A 19,842-nucleotide genomic window follows, 5' to 3' on the forward strand; every position below is an offset into this window, starting at 1 on the left:
AAAAAAAAAAAAAAAAAAAAAAAAAAAAGAGAAAAAAAGAGAGCACTTTCTCTCACATATTCAACTGCAAACCCTCTTGGAACCCTCCTTTATGGCAGGCCCAGAGCAAGGACCACTGCAGGAGCAGACCCAGGCCCCTCCCTTGGAGGGGCCTTCTACTGGTGGAAGAGCTGGGGGAAGACAAACCCAGGTCTCATGACTTCAACATCAGGTCCACAGCAGGAGGAGGCCCAGAAGCTCTATGCACCCAGAGGAGGCTCCCACGTGGCCCTGGAACGCTTTTCAGAGGGTTGACAGAAGCTAGTAGGTGAAGAATTTGAAGAAAGGGGAACAGCACTTATGCCAAGTGCTTCAGGGTGAGTTGCAGGGTAACATGACCCCTGGACTTGGCATTGAGGGGGCCTTAGGGAGTCCGTGGAGAGGGGAAGGGGAGTGAGACTAAGGGGCACAGGAGTGAAGGGTGAAGCCAAGGGCACAGCAAGTGTAACTGACTCTTTCAACAAACCACAGAGGTTTCCAGAAGGCAGAAACGTAAAACCCCTCACAAAGTGCTGAGATTACAGGCTTGAGCCATCGCACCCCACCTAAAACCACAATGAACATAACTATTAAAACAGCTAAAATGAAAGAGACTGTCCACAGCAAATGCTGGTGAAGATGTGCAGGAATTAGTAACTTTATATACTGCTCATGGGAATGAAAAATGGTACAACCATTTTGGAAGATAATTTGGAAGGGAAGCTTTTTTTTTTTTTTTTAAAACACAGAGTGTCGCTCTGTTGCCCAGGTTAGAGTGTAGTGACTTGATATCGGCTCACTGCAACCTCCGCCTCTCGGGTTCAAGCAATTCTCCCTACCTCAGCCTCCTAGGTAGCTGGGATTACAGACACCTGCCACCGGGCCACTTAATTTTTTTCTATTTTTAGTAGAGACGGGGTTTTGCCATGTTGGCTAGGCTGGTCTTGAACTCCTGACCTCAGGTGATCCGCCCACCTTGCCTCCCAAAATGCTGGGGTTACAGGCGTGAGCCACCGCACCTGGCCAGAAGGGAAGTTTCTTTTCTTTTGTTTTTGTTTTCTTTTTGGGACGGAGTCTTGCTCTGTCGCCCAGGCCGGAGTACAGTGGTGCGATCTCAGCTCACTGCAAGCTCTGCCTCCTGGGTTCACACCATTCTCCTGTCTCGGCCTCCCAAGTAGCTGGGACTACAGGCGCCTGCCACCACACCCAGCTAATTTTTTGTATTTTTAGTAGAGACGGGGTTTCACCATGTTAGCCAGGATGGTCTCGATCTCCTGACCTTGTGATCTGCCCACCTCGGCCTCTCAAAGTGCTGGGATTACAGGCATGAGCCACCACACCCGGCCGGGAAGTTTCTTAAAAGTTAAACATACAGCCAGACATGGTGGCTCATGCTGGTAATCCCAGTACTTTGGGAGGTCAAGTTGGGAGGATTGTTTGAGCCCAAGGAGTTCAAGACCAGCCTGTGCAACACAGTGAGGAGAGCCTGTCTCTACAAAAAATGGTGAGGTGTGGTGGCTTACACCTGTAATTCTACCTTTGAGAGGCTGAGGTGGGAGGATCACTTAAGCCCAGGAGTTCAAGATCAGCCTGGGCAACATGGCAAGATGGCAACATGGCAAGACCCCATCTCTACAAAAACTTAAAACAATAGTGGGCTGGCCGGGCACAGTGGCTCATGCCTGTAATCCCAGCACTTTGGGAGGCCGAGGCGGGCAGATCACGAGGTCAAGAGATCAAGACAATCCTGGCCAACATGGTGAAACCCCGTCTCTACTAAAAATACAAAAAAAAAAAAAAAAAAAAATTAGCCAGGCATGGTGGCATGCGCCTGTAATCCCAGCTACTCAGGAGGCTGAGGGAGGAGAATCACTTGAACCCGGGAGGTGGAGGTTGCAGTGAGCCGAGGTCACGCCACTACCCTCCAGCCTGGAGACAGAGCAAGACTCCATCTCAAAAAAAAAAAAAAAATAGTGGGCTGGGCGTGGTGGCTCACGCTTGTAATCCCAGCACTTTGGGAGGCCAAGGCAGGCAGATCATGAGGTCAGGAGTTTGAGACCAGCCTGGCCAAAATGGTGAAGCCTCGTCTCTACTAAAAATACAAAAATTAGCCGAGCGTGGTGGTGTGTCCCAGCTACTTGGGAGGCTAAGGCAGGAGAATCGCTTGAGCCCGGAAGGAAGTACAGACTAGGTGACAGAACAAGACTCTGTCTCAAAAAAAAAAAAAAACAATAGTGAGGTGTTATGGCTGGCACCTGTGGTCCCAGCTACTCAGGAGGCTGTGAGAGGATTGCTTGAGACTGGGATGTTAAGGCTGCAGTGGGCCACTGCACTCCAGCCTGAGTGACAGAGTAAGACCCGGGCTCAAAAAGCAGTTATACATGTACCATGTGATACAGCCATTCCATTCCTATCTCCTCATAAGAAAAGGAAATAGGCTGGGCACGGTGGCTCAAGCCTGTAATCCCAGCACTTTGGGAGCCCGAAGTGGGTGGATCATGAGGTCAAGAGATCGAGACCATCCTGGCCAACGTGGTGAAACCCTATCTCCACTAAAAATACAAAAATTAGCTGGGTGTGGTAGCACCGCACCTGTAGTCTCAGCTACTCGGGAGGCTGAGGCAGGAGAATCGCTTGAACCAGGGAGGCGGAGGTTGCAGTGAGCCAATATCAAGCCACTACACTCCAGCCTGGCGACAGAGCGAGACTCCATCTCAAAACAAAACAAAACAAAACAGCCGGACGTAGGAGTGCACGCCTGGAGTCCCAGCCACTCAGGAGGCTGAGGCAGGAGAATTGCTTGAACCAAGGAAGTGGAGGTTGCAGTGAGCCGAGAACGTGCCACTGTACTCCAGCCTGAGCGACAGAGCGAGACGCAAAACTCCATCTCAAATTAAAAAAAAAGAAAAAGAAATAAGGCCGAGCGCTGTGGCTCACTCCTGTAATCTCAGCACTTGGGGAGGCTGAGGCGGGCTGATCACCTGAGGTCAGGAGTTCGAGACCAGCTAGCCAACATGGTGAAATCCCGTCTCTACTAAAATACAAAAATTAGCCAGGCGTGGTGGCCGGTGCCTGTAATCCCAGCTACTTGGGAGGCTGAGGCAGAAGAATCACTTGAACCCAGGAGGCAGAGATTGCAGTGAGCCAAGATAGCACCACTGCACTCCAGCTTGGGCAACAAAAGAGTGAGACTCCGTCTCAAAAAAAAAAAAAAGGGGGGAAGGAAATAAATGTTATGTCCTTATAAAGACTTGCATGCAAGGCCAGGTGCATGCAAGTCTTTGTGAGGTGCCGTGGCTCATGCCTATAATCCCAAGTATTTGGCAGGCCGAGGTAGGAATATCATTTGGGTCCAGGAGTTTGAGACCAGCCTGGGCAACATAGCAAGACCCTATCTCTACAGAAATTTTTTTTTTTTTTTGAGATGGAGTTTCGTTCTGTCGCCTAGGCTGGAGTGCAATGGCGTGATCTCGGCTTACTGCAATCTCTGCCTCCCAGGTTTAAGCGATTCTCCTGCCTCAGCCTCCCGAGTAGCTGGAATTATAGGCACACATCACCAAGCCCAGCTAAACCACAAAAACATTTTAAAAAATTTAGCCAGGTATGGTGCCTACCTGTAGTCCCAGATACTTCAGAGGCTAAGCAGGGAGGATCACTTGAGCCCAGAAGATTAAGGGTGCAGTGAGCCATGATCATACCGCTGCACTCCACCCTGGGGAATCGAGTGAGTCCCTGTCTCAAAGAAAAATAAAATGACTTATATGCAAATGTTCATACCAGCCTTATTTGTTATGGCCCCAAACTGGAAACACCCAAATGTCCTTCAATGGGTGAATGGTTGAACCAATGCTGGCACATCTATACTATAGAATACTACTCGTGGTGAAAAGAAATGAACTACTGACACACACAACATGGCTGGATCTCAAAATAATAATGCTGAGTAAAAGCCACAAGTTTAAAAAAATTCTTTTTTGAGATGTAGTCTTACTCTGTTACCCAGGCTGGAGTGCAGTGGCGTAATCTCAGCTTACTCACTGCAACCTCCACTTCCCAGGTTCAAGTGACTCTCCTGCCTCAGCTTCCTGAGTAGCTGGGACTACAGGCACACGACACCATGCATGGCTAATTTTTGTATTTTTAGTACAGATGGGGTTTCTTTTTTTTTTTTTTTTTTTTTTGAGACGGAGTCTCGCTCTGTCACCCGGGCTTGGAGTGCAGTGGCCGGATCTCAGCTCACTGCAAGCTCCGCCTCCCGGGTTCCCGCCATTCTCCTGCCTCAGCCTCCCGAGTAGCTGGGACTACAGGCGCCGCCACCACGCCCGGCTAGTTTTTTTTTTTGTATTTTTTAAGTAGAGACGGGGTTTCACCGTGTTAGCCAGGATGGTCTCGATCTCCTGACCTCGTGATCCGCCCGCCTCGGCCTCCCAAAGTGCTGGGATTACAGGCTTGAGCCACCGCGCCCGGCCAGATGGGGTTTCAACACGTTGGCCAGGCTGGTCTCGAACTTGTGACCTCAGGTGAACTGCCTGCCTTGGCCTCCCAAAATGCTGGAATTACAGGCGTGTGTTACCACGTCCTGCCAAAAAATTTTTTTTTTCTTTTTTTTTTTGAGATGGAGTCTTGTTCTTGTTGACCAGGCTGGAGTGAAATGGCGTGATCTCAGCTCACTGCAACCTCCGCCTTCCAGGTACAAGTGATTCTCCTGCCTCAACCTCCCAAGTAGCTCAGATTACAGGCATGTGCTACTACGCCCGGCTAATTTTTCTGTATTTAATAGAGACCAGGTTTCACCATGTTAGTCAGGCTGGTCATGAACTCCTGACTTCAGGTGATCCACCTGCCTCATCCCCCCAAAGTGCTGGGATTACAGGTGTGTGCCACCGCACCTGGCCCAAAAAAATTTTAAGTAGAGATGAAGTCGGTGTTTCCCAGGCTGGTCTCAAACTCCTGGACTGATGTGATCCTCCCACCACAGCCTCCTAAAGTGTTGGGATCACAGGTGTGAGCTACCACGCCTGGCTGAAAGCCACACCTTAAAAGAAAAATAAGTAGGTACTATCTGATTCCATGTATAGAAAATGCAAATTCACCTACAGTGAAGGAAAGCAGATGAGTAGCTGCTTGGGGACACAAGGATGGAGGCGTCAAGCAGGAGGGATTTAAACAGGGGAATATGTAATCCTAGCACTTTAGGAAGCCAAAGTGCTCAGGAGTTCAAGACCAGCCTGGGCAAGACAATGAAACACCATCTCTACAAAAAATAGAAAAATTAGCTGGGTGTGGTAGCACATGCCTGCAGTCCCAGCTACTTGGGGGCTGAGGTGAGAGGATCACCTGCGCCTGGGAGGTAAAGGCTGCAGTGAGCTGAGATCAAGCCACTGTACTCCAGCCTGGGCAACAGAGTGAGACCCTGTCTCAAAAAATAATAATAAAAATTTTTTAATGGCAGGGAATAACGAAACTTGGAGGTGAGAGATACAGTCATTACCTTGATTGTAGTGATGGTTTCATGGGTATACAACAGGTCAAAATTTATCAAATTATAGTTTTATTTATTTTATTTTTTGAGACTTTCACTCTTATTGTCCAGGCTGAAGTGTAATGGTGCGATCTCGGCTCACTGCAACCTCCGCCTCCCAGGTTCAAGCAATTCTACTGCCTTAACCTCCCAAGTACCTGGGATTACAGGCATGTGCCACCACGTCCGGCTAATTTTGTATTTTTAGTAGATTTTCAGGGTTTCATCATGTTGGTCAGGCTAGTCTCTAACTCCTGACCTCAGGTGATCCGCCCACCTCAGTCTCCCAAAGTGCTGGCATTACAGCATAAGCCACCGCACCCGGACATTTTACTTAAAAAAAATATATATGTATATATGTATGTGTATATATACACACACACACACGCACATATATATATATATTTTTTTTTCCAGATGGAGTCTGACATTGTCGCTCAGGCTGGAGTGCAGTGGCACAATCTTGGCTCACTGTAAGCTCCGCCTCCCAGGTTCATGCCATTCTTTCCTGCCTCAGCTGTCCCAAGTCCCTAGCTGGGACTACAGGCGCCCTGCTAATTTTTTGTGTTTTTAGTAGAGATGGGGTTTCACCATGTTAGCCAGGATGGTCTCGATCTCCTGACCTCGTGATTCACCCACCTCAGCCTCCCAAAGTACTGGGATTACAGGTGTGAGCCACTGCGCCCAGCCTATACCTACATATTTTAATTTAAGATAGGGGCCTCGCTCTGTCACCCAGGTTGGAGTGCAGTGGCATAATGATACCTCACTGCAGCCTGGAACTCCTGGGCTCAGGAGATCCTCTCACCTCAGCCTCCCAAGTAACTGGGACTACATACAGGTCAGGTGTGCACCACCACGCCTGGCTCGAATTATAATTTCTTTTTTTTTTTTTTTTTTGCGACAGAGTTTTGCTCCTGTTGCCCAGGCTGGAGTGCAATGATGCCATCTGGGCTCACCACAACCTCCACCTCCCAGGTTCAAGCGATTCTCCAGCCTTAGCCTCCCAAGTAGCTGGGATTACAGGCATGCGCCACCACGCCTGGCTAATTTTTTTGTATTTTTAGTAGAGATAGGGTTTCATCATGTTAGTCAGGCTGGTCTCCAACTCCTGACCTCAGGTGATCCGCCTACCTCGACCTCCCAAAGTGCTGGGATTACAGGCATCAGCCACTGCACCCAGCCCTGAATGACAGTTTTTGAGTATGTATAGCATACATATATCAATCATTCCTCAATAAAGCTATTAAAAAAGAAAAACAAAGCAGACATGCTGGAATGTATTGACATACTGGAATGACAGAAACGGCCAACCAACATTCATGGTTCACTCAATTAATATTTACTGAGCCCCTACTATGTGCCAGAGTCTGTTCTCAGCACTGGAGTCGCAGCAGAACCAAAAGTCCCTGCCCTTGCCAGCCTCACTAATTCTGGTGGGCAAGATAAACAATAAATATAAGGAAACAAAAAAAATCCATGTGGAGATTTGTCCTCAGGGAAATAAAACAGCTGTCCTCTAAAAGGATGGGGGTCAGGGAGGGTGTCTCTGAGCAGGCAGTAGTTAAACTGAGACCTTTTTTAAAATTTATTATTATTATTTTTTTGAGATGGAGTCTCACTCTGTTGCCCAGGCTGGAGTGCAGTGGCGCGATCTCTGCTCACTGCAAGTTCCGCCTCCCGGGTTCACGCCATTCTCCTACCTCAGCCTCCTGAATAGCTGGGACTATAGGTGCCCGCCACCATGCCCAGCTAATGTTTTGTATTTTTTAGTAAAGACGGGGTTTCACCGTGTTAGCCAGGATGGTCTTGATCTCCTGACCTCATGATCTTCTGCCTTGACCTCCCAAAGTGCTGGGGTTGCAGGCGTGAGCCACTGTGCCCGGCCTTTTTTTTTTTTTTTTTTTTTTTTTTTTGAGATGGAGTTTCATTCTTGTTGCCCAGGCTGGAGTGCAATGGCGCGATCTCCACTCACTGCAACCTCTACCTCCTGGGTTCAAGAGATTCTCCTGCCTCAGCCTCCTGAGTAGCTGGGATTAGAGGCATGCGCCACCATGCCCGGCTAATTTTGTATTTTTTAGTAGAGATGTGGTTTCTCCGCATTGGTTAGGCTGGTCTCGAACTCCCGACCTCAGGTGATCCACCTGCCTTGGCCTCCCAAAGTACTGGGATTACAGGTGTGAGCCACTGCGCCTGGCTGAGCCACTCTTTATTTATTTATACAGAGATAGGATCTGGCTCTGTTGCCCAGGCTGGAGTGCAGTGGTGGGATGACCACTCACTGCAGCTTCAACTTCCCAGGCTCAAGTGATCCTTCCACCTCAGCCTTCTGAGTAGCTGGGATTACAGGTATGCACCACCATGCCACCCTAATTTTTGTATTTTTTGTAGAGACAGGGTTTCACCATGTTGCCCAGGCTGGTCTCAAACTCCTGGGTTCAAGGGATCTTGCCACCTTGGTCTCCCAAAGTACTGGGATCACAGGCATGAGCCACCTCCCCTTCCCCTGACACTGCTCCCCCACCCTTACTTTTCTCCACTCCTCAGCCCCTTCCCGCAGAGTCTCAGCTCATGGCTGTGCAGCTTTGGGTGAATCCCACTCTCTCTATGCAGTTCAGTTTTCTTATCCATAAAGATGGGAGTCAAGTCTGTGTCCAGCTCACCTGGGCACTAGGCTCCCACACAGCTGACTCTCTGTGTAAGGGGGCCTCTCCTCTTGGCTCAGCTGGCATTTTGGGACACGCAGAGCAAACATGCCAAAGGCAGAAAAACAGCATCTCAGCAGCCCAGCTGGCTTGTCCTGAGGAGCATCCTGGGGAGTCTGTCCCCTGGGACTAGGGGTATCTTCTGGAGAGATGGCAGGGCTTGGAGGGGGCACCCCTCCTAACCAGGGCTCAAAGTGAGGCAGGAGGAGCTGAGGCACTGCCCTCAGAGCTGCTTCTATGGGGGCAGCTCTGTCCTGCTCATACCAGGGCTGGGGACAGGCCAAGTTGGCCCGAGGCCCAGAGGGGCAGGGAGGGAGGTCAGTGCCACAGTTGGGGGTGGGCCTGCTTGGCCCTCTCTCTGGACACAATGTCCTGGACTGCTCCACAGCTTGGCTGGCCAACAGGGAACAGTGGCTGGCAGAGGGCACGGGCAGCCAGCCGACTGGAGGCAGGCAGCCCAGCCTGAGCAAAGGGCTTGTTCTTACAACCTGTCCTGCCACCTTGGGCAAGGAGAGGGCCAGCTTTCTGGAGGCAGGGAACCTCAGCAGTCACTCGCTTCCTCTTGCCTCAGTTTCCCCAGATCATGAACAACTGCCATCATTTGAGCTAAGTTCTACAAGAATGCTGAATCTTACAAATGCTGCCTTAGCACCTTGCTGGCTGTGTGACCTTGACCAGGGCACCATTCTGAAACCCAGATCTTCACTGGGCGTGAATGCATGGGCAGCATTTAGAACAGTAACCCTCACACGGAGAGTGCTTAATGGAGTAAAGTATGCTAGTACTGCCACATTAATAAACAATAACAACATTTATTTATTAAGGGCATCATGTGTGCCCAGAATTTCATCTGTATTGTCCCAAATACTGGCAGCAACTTGGTAGACACGTCTTAACACTCTGACTTTATTTTTATTTATTATTTACTTATTTTGAGACAGGGTCTTGCTCTGTCACCCAGGCTAGAGTGCTCACTGCAGCCTTGGCTTCCTGGTTTCAAGCGATCCTCCTACCTCAGCCTCCCAAGTAGCTGGGACCACAAGACTGCACCACTACGCCCGGCTGATTTTTAAGTTTTTGATAGAGAAGGGGTTTCCCTGTGTTGTCCAGGATGGTCTCAAAACTCCTGGGCTCAAGCGATCTGCCTGCCTCGGTCTCCCAAAATGCTGGGATTATAGGCATGAGCCACTGTGCCCGGTCAACACTGTGATTTTTTATTTTTATTATTTATTATTATTTTATTTCATTTTATTCATTTATTTTGAGACAGAGTCTTACTGTGTCACCAGGCTACAGTGCAGTGGCGTGATCTCGGCTCACTGCAACCTCTGCCTCCCAACTTCAAGCAATTCTCTTGCCTCAGCCTCCTGAGTAGCTGGGACTACAGGCAAACACCACCACGCCTGGCTAACTTTTGTATTTTTAGTAGAAATGGAGTTTCACCATGTTGGCCAGGATGGTCTCGATCTCTTGATCTCATGATCCACCTGCCTCAGCCTTCCAAAGTGCTTGGATTACAGGTGTGAGGTGCCGTGCCCATTTTATTTTTTTGAGATGGAGTCTCACTCTGTCACCCAGGGTGGAGTGCAACGGCGTGATCTCGGCTCACTGCAACCTCCACCTCCCAGGTTCAAGCGATTCTCGTGCCTCAGCCTCCTTGAACTTCCGACCTCAGGTGATCCGCCCACCTCAGCCTCCCAAAGTGCTGGGATTACAGGCATGAGCTACCACGCCCAGCCTAATTTTTGTATTTTTAGTAAAGATGGGGTTTCACCATGTTGGCCAGGCTGGTTTCGAACTCCTGACCTTGGGTGATCCACCCACCTTGACCTCCTAAAGTGCTGGGATTATAGGCATGAGCCACTGCGCCCAACCAACACTGTGATTTTTTTTTTTTTTTGAGTTGGAGTCTCGCTCTGTCACCCAGACTGGAGTGCAGTGGCACGATCTTGGCTCACCGCAAGCTCCGCTTCCCGGGTTCACGCCATTCTCCTGCCTCAGCCTCCTGAGTAGCTGGGACTACAGGCGCCCGCCACCACGCCCGGCTAATTTTTTGCATTTTTAGTAGAGACAGGGTTTCACCATGTTAGCTAGGATGGTCTCCATCTCCTGACCTCATGATCTGCCCACCTTGGCCTCCCAAAGTGCTGGGATTACAGGCAGGAGCCCGGCCCCCAACATTGTGATTTTATAGGTGAGGAAACTGAGCTCCAAGAAGAAAAGTGACAAGTCTAAAGCCAAACCACTGAAACTACAGGACTGAGTAGCTCCCCAGGTGGGAACCCAGCCTCCCCCATAGGCAGAGAGTAAGAGCATGTTGCGTAGACCCTGGGGGGTTCCTGAAGGCCGAGGCTGAACCAAGCAGGGGCCAAGGGGTTTCTTGGGACTCAGCAGCAGAATCAGCCATCTGGCCTCCCACAGGATGCTGCTGGCATAGTCCAGGCTCAGATCAACGCACATGAGCCAAGGTGCCCAAGGAGGGCTGAGGGGAGTCGTGACAGGGAAGGATTCATTCATTCATTTGCGTTCATTAATTCAGTAAACAAAAAATTGAAGACAATAGTTTGGTGTTGCCACACACAGGCTCTGCAGCCAGACTTGTTTTTGTTTGTTTTTTTGTTTTTTTTTGTTTTGTTTTGTTTTTGAGGCGGAGTTTCACTCTTGTTGCCCAGGCTGGAGTGCAATGGCACGATCTCGGCTCACCGCAACCTCCGCTTCCCAGGTTCAAGCGATTCTCCTGCCTCAGCCTCCCTAGTAGCTGGGATTATAGGCATGTGCCACCAGGCCCAGCTAATTTTGTATTTTTAATAGAGACAGGGTTTCTCCATGTTGGTCAGGCTGGTCTCGAACTCCCGACCTCAGGTGATCCACCCACCTTGGCCTCCCAAAGTGCTGGGATTACAGGCGTGAGCCACTGCACCCGGCCTCAGACTTTGAACATGGACACTGTCATTGGCCAGTGGAGATAGGGTAATTCCTAGTTTTCCCACTAAAGCCTGAGTCCCCTCAGTTTCCAGCAAAGCAGGATGACTGGTCACCCTGCCTGGAAGAGTGACTCCACCTCTTGGTTTCCTCAATTGTCAAAGGCGGGGCTGGTGCTATGTGGCCTGGACACTAATTCTCCCTTCATATGTTTGCTCAAAGGTAAAATGAGGCCGGGTACGGTGCCTCACGCCTATAATCCCAGCACTTTGGGAGGCCGAGGCAGGAGGATCACTTGAGGTCAAGAGTTAAAGACCAGCCTGGCCAACATGGCAAAACCTCACGTCTAATAAAAGTACAAAAATTAGCTGGGCGTGTTGGTGCCTACCTATAGTCCCAGCTACTCAAGAGGCTGAGGCAGGAGAATCGCTTGAACCCAGGAGGTGGAGGTTGCACCACTGCACTCCAGCCTGGGCAACGGAACAAGACTCTGTTCTCAAAAAAAAAAAAAAAAAAAGGTAAAATGAGCATAAAGCCAATTTGTGTCCCGGCCAATTTGTGGGAGCAGGGAGAGCGATGTTTCATCTCATGCTGGCAGGGGCCAAGCAGGAGGGAAGGGAAGGAGACATGATATCTACGCCCAAGGAAGAGATGAAGAAACTGAGGTTCCCAGTGTCTGAGGAGCTCAGAGAAGGCCTGGGCAGATACCGTCCTCATCTCACAGCTTGTCCTCCTAGATGCTCAAAACAGGCTCTGGGTGAGCTACCTCAGTAAGACGATGAATGGGACCGCAAGGGACCCTCAGATGCTTCTAGGGTCTTGTAAGGAGGGTGACAGGGAAGCACCCACTCCCCACCACCACCAGGCCACAGAGCACCAGCCCATCTGCAGCTCCTGGGCCACAGGGCAGGCCTACACCGCGTGTTCCCAGGGCAAAGGCCAAGGTCCACAGGGAGCTGACTGGCCCAGCTGGGCACCACCTAACCAGGCCCAGGTCTGGCACTGTGGCAGACCTCTGGCAGGGAGGGTTGGATAAGGAGAGTTCACAGCTACCCGGCTAAGTACTCACCGGATGTCGACATGCTGCTGTTCTTCCCCACCACACTAGAAGGAAGGGGCCATTTTAGACAGGTGGGGACACTGAGGCTCGGAGAGGCGAAATCTGCCCAAGGTCACCCAGAGGAAGGTGGAGAAACCAGCACCTACTGAGCGTCACTGCCCGACTTCATAATTTAAGGCACATGGTGGCCCAGGCACAAATGTTGTGGGTGGAGCGGCCACGGAAGGCTCCAGGGCCCCAGAGTCCAGGCCAGGGAGGAAGAAGGCCGTACACAGGTGGAAGCCGAGTCCCCCAGGCGGACCTGGAGCACCCCCGCAGTCCGGGCTCCCCTAGGGACCCAAGAATCCTAGCGAGGGCGGTCACAGCCACCCCCTGCGGGCACCACCCGCCGTGCTCTGCTGGAGAAGGGCCTCAGTTTCCCTTTGGGCGCAAAGCTGAACGCGGACGAAGCGAGGCAGGCAAGGCGGCGCCGGTGGAGGGCGCCGGGTCCACGAGGAAAGGCGTGAGGGGGGTTACGTAACGGACGGCGCGGGGGCGTCAGCGAGGGTCTGGGAGGGGCAGCGCCGGGGCGCCCGCTCCCCGAATAGCGCGCCTGTTCAGTCCTCGTGACGCCAGCGCGGCCCCCTCCGCGCCCGCCGAGCCAGCCGGGACAGGGGGCGGGGAGGACACCTGCCGGGAGCGAGTCTCGGGCTGACTCCCCGTGGCCGCGCGGGGTGTGGAGAGGAGCCTGGGGGGGCCTCTCGCCTCCGGCGCCCGCGGGGTGGGCGGCCCCGACCACTTTGAGGCCTCTTAAGGCCCACACGCCCTTTGCCCTCCCCTGGGGCCTGGCATCTTCACACCTCCCGCCCTGCCCGGGCCGCAGCTTCGAGACCGCTGAACCCTCCTCCTTCTCCTCCTTGTCTTCCTCCTCGGACTTCACCTCCACCAGGGACTTCCGCCCCGGGGCCCGGCCGCAAGCTTTCCCCCATTGAGCGCGTCTTCTGCCCCCGAGGCCCCGCGGCGGCCCCCCCACCCCCCGACCTCAAGGCTGGGTGTTATTTTTATTGTTTTTATTTTTGAGACGGAGTTTCGCTCTTGTTGCCCAGGCTGGAGAGAAATGGCGCGACCTCGGCTCACCGCAACCTCTGCCTCCTGGATTCAAGCGATTCACCTGCCCCAGCCTCCCGAGTAGCTGGGAATTACAGGCATGCGCCACCACGCCGGCTAATTTTGTATTTTTAGTAGAGACAAGGTTTCTCCATGTTGGTCAGGCTGGTCTCGAACTCCTGACTTAAGGTGATCTGCCCACCTCGGCCTCCCAAAGTGCTGGGATTACAGGCGTGAGCCACCGTGCCTGGCCGAGGCTGGGTGTTATTTATGTCCCCCTCTGTGTCTCCGCAGACAGAGCTCGGTGGAGAGATGGCCGCGGCCCAGCTGCACACAGCCGGCGCTCAAGTGCGAGGCCAAGGCAGGAAGACGCCGGCCCAGCCGCCTGCTGCCCAGGACCGAGGAGGCCTCTGGTCCAGGCTGGATTGCCTCACCCTTGGGAAAGCAACAGAGGACAGGAGGTAGCTGCCACCTGAGGTCATGGTCACCCACGTCCCACCACACCGCATTTGCTCTCCCTCCTTCCCCAGGTTAGGACATCATCGGGCACTTCCATGTCGCCCCAGGAGGCTCCCCTACAGCAGGGGCATGACCACGGGGAGGCTGCTGAGCAAAGTTAATTCCGGGGTTCCACACCAGGCCTCTTGGGAATGGGGCCTGGGCCTCTGCATTTGAAATGTGCTCTACCTTCTAAGATTTGAGATGATTTGAGAGCAGGGAGGGTTTTAGGGAAGAGAGCTAGCTGACAGCAGGAGATGGCAGGTGCAGGTGCGGACTGCGGCAGCCTTTATTTGATGGGGCAGGATGGAAAGACAGGGCAGATGAGGATGAACTGGGAGCCTTGGTCAGAGAATGTCCTGATCATGACCCTGGAGCACCACGCCCACCCGTACAGGTATCCTTTACTGCCTGCTAAGGGATATATTGGACCCTGTCCTCCAGCAACCCTGCAAAATGGGCCTTATTGTCCCCATTTTAAAGGCTCAGAGCGTGAGGCCGGGCGCAGTGGCTCACAACTGTAATCCCAGCACTCTGGGAGGTCGAGGCAGGTAGATTGCTTTGAGTCCAGGAGTTTGAGACCAGCCTGGCCAACATAGCAAAACCCCGCCTCTACTAAAAATACAAAAAATTAGCCAGGCATGGTGGCACATGCCTGTAGTCCCAGCTACTCGGGAGGCTGAGGCAGGAGAATCACCTGAACCCGGGTGGTGGAGGCTGCAGTGAGCCAAGATTGCACCACTGCACTCCAGCCTGGGCGACAAGAGTGAGACCCTGCCTCAAAATAACAATAATAAATAAAAATCAAGGCTCAGAGAGGGGATGTGACTTGGACAAAGTCCCTGGTGAGGAGGGTACAGAAAAATCAGGACTCAGTTTAATTCCTCCATCTAGGCCCTAGCTAAACACTAGACATGAAAAGATGAATAAAATACACTTCCTGCCCTAAAAGAGTTGTTGATACAGGAAGAGGAGCAGGCAGCAAACATACCACAATCACAATCACAATCATGATGGCGGTCTGATGGAGCAGTGAGGGCTCAGAGCTGAATTTTGAAGGATGAAGAGGAGTTACCCCAGAAGATTCGGGAGGGGCATCCCCAGCAGAGGGAACAGCTTGTTCTGCTGCTCAGAGGCCTGAAATAGCAATCGCTGTAGGGATCTGTGAGCTTTTTGGTGAGACTGAGCTTAGAGTGTGTTGGTTTGGTGGGAGATGAGGCTTGATGTGCCCAGAGAACCTTGGCTGGGCAAGGAGGCTGGACTTTGTCCACAGTGCAAAAAGAGTGTGAACCCTGTGGAGGAGGGGTGAGGAGTAGGAGGGACCTGAAGGAGGCCAGAAGAGCAGAGGCACAGGGCTCCCTCCCGCCCCGTCCCTGTATCTCCATGGCAACCCCTCTTCCCCCACCCTGACTCTACCTCAGCTGTGGACCTGTTTCTCTATCAGCAGCTAAGCTGGGGACTGTCGGAAGAGACCAGACCCCATTCTAGCTGGGCATGATGTGCTTGCTGTGTGGCCTGGAGCAAGCCACTTTGTCCCCTTGGGTCTTGGTTTTCTTTTCGGTAAAATGGGGGCAGCACTAATCCCTGTCCAGTCCCTCCACGTGGTGAGTGAGGCGCAGAGGCAATGATCAGGTGGGAGGGGCTTGTCGGCTTCACAGCCCCTGTCGGCACCTTGCTAGGCATTGGCTCAATTGGTGCATCCCTCAACCCTCATCCGGTCAAGCCTTCTCCCCAGTGGTCCTCCCGACCATGCCCACCAGACTTCAGGAGACGCCGGCACTGCTGGCTGGAGTCCTGAAGCTGCCAATTCTCTGAAAGCGGAGGCTCAGGCAAGTCACAGCCTCTCTGGGCCTCAGTTTTCACAGATGCAATATGGAATGTTCCCAAGTGTCTAGTGGGGAGAGGGCCCTGGCAGCCCCTCTGCTCCAGGACAACCCAGGCCTGGTCTCTCTAAACACAAAGGGGGACAGGCACGGTGGCTCACGCCTGTAATCCCAGCATTTTGGGAGGCCGAGACTTGCAGATCAGTTGAGGCCAGGAGTTTGAGATCAGCCTGGCCAACACAGCGAAACCCCATTTCTACTAAAAATACAAAAATTTAGCCAGGCGTGGTGGTGCGCACCTGTAATCCCAGCTACTCAGAGGCTGAGGCAAGAGAATGGCTTGAACCCAGGAGGCAGAGGTTGCAGTGAGCCTGGACAACAGGGCAAGACTTTGTCACACACACACACACACACACACACACACACACACACACACACACTCCCAGAAACAGAACAGGCAGATCAGGACCCTCTCTGCCCTACCCCCTGTTATGTCCCCTCTGCCACTCCCAGCCCCTGCCAGGGACATCCTGTGCTCCAGTGATGTCACCAGGCCTACAGGATTTATTTTTAAACTCCCAGGCCTTGGCCAGCTCCCTACCCGTCACCCATCCTACCCCATCTCACTCTACCTGCCCTGCTTCCCACATCCCAGCTGAGCCCCTGGCTGGTCCTTGAAAGCCTCTCCACACACACTCTGTTGCCCAACCTGCAGCCCTCAGGCTTCTGAGAGGTTGTGGGGAGCCAGGTCACTGGCCAACTGATCTTGGCCATTGGATTTGGACCTGCAGAAGTAAACAGATGGGCCCCTGGAGGTGGACCCCAGCTGCCTTGTGTCCCCAAGGGGGAGTCTGAAGCCCAGGTGGCAGGAGGGCGAGAATCGTCAGATAGGCTGTGCAAACACTTGGAGCCCCTGTCTGGGCCTCGGAGTTGTCACCAAAGTTTGCTTTGAATTCATTTTTTAAAAGCAGCTTTTTGTCTGGAAGCTTCAAGTCTTTCTTGATGATATGCAATACAGACGACTGCAGAGATAGACTGGATGTTGGGGTAGCTCCCAGCAGTACCCTGGCCCTCACCCACACCCTGGGCAGGGTGTGTGTCCATCACAGATGTTACACACTTACTCTCTAGAGTGACTTTAGACTAATGATCTGTCCCCATCTTCAGCTTAGAAATTTATGCTGATGAAACACCCATTTTATGTGTTTCATATGTGGGCCTTCTGGATAAGATTATGGGTGAAAATGATATTCTACTTCAAAAAACCATTTGAAAATGGCAGCCTTGACTCTTCTATCCTCATAGCTGCCCTGGGAAGCTGGGCAAGGATCAGAGGACCAGAATCCTGTTTTCTTTTTTTTTGAGACGGAGTTGTGCTTTTGTTGCCCAGGCTGGAGTGCAATGGCACGATGGCTCACTGCAACCTCCACTTCCCAGTTCAAGTGATTCTCCTGCCTCAGCCTCCCAAGTAGCTTGGATTAGCCACTATGCCCGGCTAATTTTTGTATTTTTAGTAGATAGAGGGTTTCACCATGTTGGCCAGGCTGGTCTCGAACTCCTGACCTCAGGTGATCTGCCTGACTCGGCTTCCAAAAGTGCTGAGATTACAGGCGTGAGCCACCGCTTCCAGCCCTGAATCCTCTTTTTTTTTTTTTTTTTTTTTTTTTTTTTTATTTCAGACTGTGTCTAACTCTTTATTTCAGACTGTGTCTAACTCTGTTGCCCAGGCTGGAATGCAGTGTCACAATCTCAGCTCACTGCAAGCTCCGCTTCCTGAGTTCATGCCACCATTCTCCTGCCTCAGCCTCCTGAGTAGCTGGGACTACAGGCTCCCACCACCACACCCAGCTTATTTTTTGTATTTTTAGTAGAGACGGGGTTTCACCATGTAGCCAGGATGGTCTCGATCTCCTGACCTCGTGATCCGCCCACCTTGGTCTTCCAAAGTGCTGGGATTACAGGCATGAGCCACGGCGCCTGACCCTGCACTGCACTCCGGATTGGGCGATTAGAGTGAGACTCTGTCCCAAAAAACAAAACAAAACAAAAAAATGGGAAACTGAGGCTCAAAGAGGAGAAGTGACCCAGGCAGTGGCAGTGGCTAGAATCCAGGGTGTGTCTATCCTCCAGCCCCATGAGAGGTGAGATTGACTTACGTTGCCCAGCCCAGCCCAGCCAGCCAGAGTTGGCAGTCCTCTTTTATTTTATTTTATTTTTTTTGAGACGGAGTCTCGCTCTGTTGCCCAAGTTGGAGTGCAGTGACACAATCTCAGCTCAGCCCACTGCAACATCCACCTCCCAAGTCCAAGCAATTCTCCTGCCTCAGCCTCCTGAGTAGCTGGGACTACAGGTGCCCGCCACCACACCTGGCTAATTTTTTGTGTTTTAGCAGAGAAGAGATTTCACTATGTTGTCCAGCGTGGTCTCGAACTCCTGAGCTCAGGTGATAATTCGCATGCCTCAGCCTCCCAAAGTGCTAGGATTACGAGCATGAGCCACCGTGCCCGGCTAGAATTTCCATTTCTTGATAATTCAGTGCAGTGCAACACGGAGAACAAAAGCACAGACTCTGGACCCAGATAGATCTCAGTTTGAGTCTGCCTGTAACATTTCTTTTTTTTTTTTTTTTTTTGAGACGGAGTCTCGCTGTGTCGCCCAGGCTGGAGTGCAGTGGCCGGATCTCAGCTCATTGCAAGCTCCGCCTCCCGGGTTTTTACACCATTCTCCTGCCTCAGCCTCCCGAGTAGCTGGGACTACAGGCGCCGGCCACCTCGCCCGGCTAGTTTTTTTTGTATTTTTTAGTAGAGACGGGGTTTCACCGTGTTAGCCAGGATGGTCTCGAACTCCTGACCTCGTGATCCGCCCGTCTCGGCCTCCCAAAGTGCTGGGATTACAGGCTTGAGCCACCGCGCCCGGCCACCATTTCTTAGCTGTGTCATCTTGGGCTACTCACTTCACCTCTCTGTGCCCCAGTTTTCTCACCTGTAAAATGGGATTTATGATAAGATGTAACTCACAAAGAGTTGTGGGAAAGACTTTGAAAAAAATGCTTGAAAAGCACTTAGCAGACTGGGCGTGGTGGCTCACGCTTGTAATCCCTGTGCTTTGGGAGGCTGAGGCAGGTGGATCACAAGGTCAGGAGTTCAAGACCAGCTTGGCCAATGTGGTGAAACCCTGTCTCTACTAAAAATAAAAAAAAAAAAGTCTGCTACCACCACCATCACTACCACTACTCTTATCTCCCCAGGGAACATAGTGACCCTTGAGTCAAAAGAACAAGAGCCAGGTTTGTTACTCAAGGGCAGGAGCCAAGAAAGAAAGTGCCTAGGCCTGCTTACTATGCCCACACTCCAGCTGTGTCAGCAGAAAGTTCACCAGCGCTGGGTTCAAATCCTGCTTATTGGGTGATCTCAACCAAGTCACTTAATTGCTCTGAACCTCAGTTTTCTTATCTGTAAAATGGGTGTAAAGATACTGTAAAGGGCTGTTGTGAGGATGAAATGAATGTGTATAGAAAGCATCTGCTGTGATGGCCGGGCGCGGTGGCTCCAGCCTGTAATCTCAGCACTTTGGGAGGCCGAGACGGGCGGATCACGAGGTCAGGAGATCGAGACCATCCTAGCTAACACAGTGAAACCCCGTCTCTACTAAAAAATACAAAAAACTAGCCAGGCGACGTGGCAGGTGCCTGTAGTCCCAGCTACTCGGGAGGCTGAGGCAGGAGAATGGTGTAAACCCAGGAGGCAGAGCTTGCAGTGAGCTGAGATCGCACCACTGTACTCCAGCCTGGGCGGCAGAGCAAGACTCTGTGTCAAAAAAAAAAAAAAAAAGTATCTGCTGTCCTGGCACAGTAGCTCATGCCTGTAATCCCAGCACTTTGGGAGGCTGAGGTGGGAGGATTGCTTGAGCCCAGGAGTTTGAGACCAGCCTGGGCAACATAGGGAGACCCTCATCTCAATTGAAAACTATATATCTATATATCTATATCTATATCTATATAGATAGATAGATATAGTGAAACCCTGTCTCTACTAAAAATAAAAAAAAAAAGTCTGCTACCACCACCACCACTACCACTACTCTTATCTCCCCAGGGAACATAGTGACCCTTGAGTCAAAAGAACAAGAGCCAGGTATAGATAGATATAGATAGATATAGATATAGATATAGATATATTTAGCCAGGCGTGGTGGCTCACGCCTGTAAAT

Source organism: Theropithecus gelada, chromosome 10 (assembly GCF_003255815.1).
Source record: "Theropithecus gelada isolate Dixy chromosome 10, Tgel_1.0, whole genome shotgun sequence".
Taxonomy (NCBI): domain Eukaryota; kingdom Metazoa; phylum Chordata; class Mammalia; order Primates; family Cercopithecidae; genus Theropithecus; species Theropithecus gelada.